Source organism: Oryctolagus cuniculus, chromosome X (assembly GCF_051225735.1).
Source record: "Oryctolagus cuniculus isolate XC-2025 breed Fujian yellow rabbit chromosome X, ASM5122573v1, whole genome shotgun sequence".
Taxonomy (NCBI): Eukaryota; Metazoa; Chordata; class Mammalia; order Lagomorpha; family Leporidae; genus Oryctolagus; species Oryctolagus cuniculus.
The window spans coordinates 11,934,416-11,936,221 of NC_142888.1; positions in this window are offsets into that span (position 1 = coordinate 11,934,416).

Sequence of the window (1,806 nt, forward strand, 5' to 3'; positions counted from 1 at the left end):
AAGAGCTGGATTGGAAGAGAAGCAGCCAAGACTAGAATCCACGCCCATATGGGATGCCAGTGTGCAGGCAGAGGATTAACCTACCGCGCCACAGCACCAGCTCTACTAAAAGAAGTTCTTAAATCATTCCTCTCTTTATGGCAAGAAGGTCTACAAATTCTTTTGGCTAAATCCCCCATGCCAGTTTTCACTATGCCCGCTGAAAACATTATGACTGAAGAGTTCAAGGATCTGGAATGAGAATTTCAGTTTATCTCAGACAAGTGTGTCTGATTTGACAAGTTATTTCTTCTCTATGACTCAGTTATATTATCTGTTAAATTACAATAATAATTATCTTCTCAATTGGCTCATGAAAATGCATATGAAAGCCTTATTACAGTGTCTCATAGAGTTATAGAATGAATGTACCACAACTTAATAAGGGCCATATGTGACAAACATCTCACTCTGTAATGAAAAGCTGAAAGTATTTTCTTTAAGATCACAAATAAGTCAAGGGTGCCCACTGTCAACACTTGTGTTCAACAAATTACTGGGAGTCCAAGACAAAGCAATGAGACAGGAAGAAGCAATGAAAACTTCCATACTAAAAAGTAAGCAGTAAATTTGTCTTGTAGATGACATGATTATACACACACACACACACACACGTATCTATGTATATGCATATGTATATAATCCCTAAAGATATCACCAACAAAACTTTAAAAATTAGAAAATTACAATCACTCAAATGTACACATGGGAAAAGGATATGGACTCTGAGTTAAAAGAAAATAAAAAGCTGTGGAATCTAGATATCACAGAACATTATAAAAGTTGCATACATTTCAGTAGTTGTCAAAGAAATGCTTAGATTCTCATTTCCCCCATCACCCTGTGAATTGCCCACATAAATAACATGTGCTATATGGTGTGTCTTTGTGTATATGTGTGTATCTTTTAATTGACAAGCATTGTCTGGAATTCAGTTTGGTACAAGCAGAAGAAACCTCAAGGACACTTATGGAATGAAATTGGAATATTTGAGCATCAGAGAAAAGAATATGAGTCAGGCAAGTCAGAGCGTAGTGAGAGGAGAAATAGCTATAGAAGATGAAGAGATACATAGAGAAAGAGATTTCTAGACTTTAAAAAGTACTTTGTATTTTGTTTTAAGCTCTGTAGAAATCACTGAAGAATTTTAAGCAGCAAAAGAATGATATGTAGTTTAACTCTTTTTTTCCATTTTATTAGAATTTTTAATTTATATAAAGAAAACAAATTTCATATATACAATTTTAAGGACATAACGATAGTTTCCATCCTGCCCTCACTTACTCCCACCCTCCATCCTCCTGCCTCTCTTATTTTTCTTTTAATTTTTGTAATGACATACTTTTAATTTACTTTGTAGTCACAAGATTAACCCTTCACCAAATAAAGAATTCAACAAGTAGTAAGTAGAAAAAACACTGTAAGAAAAGTCACTTTGGTTAAGGAAACGAAAATGGAGTTTAACATTGGAGGAGTAGAGAGGCCATCTAGAAAGCTAATAATGAGATGAGAGGTGGTGGCAGTTTTAAACATGGTGATTCTTCTTCAACCTCACTATTGATACGATTCTCTTATCACTGTTGTTGAAGTTCAGATTCTGACTCGGTAAGTTTCAGATAGGGCCTGAGATTTTTCAATTTTTAACAGGCACTCTCAGGTGATAGGGATACTGATGGCCCATACATCATATTTTGAGTACCATGACTCAAGTCCAGATGATATCTGTGAAATTTTAAGTTAGAACAAATAATACAGTTTCCATTTACC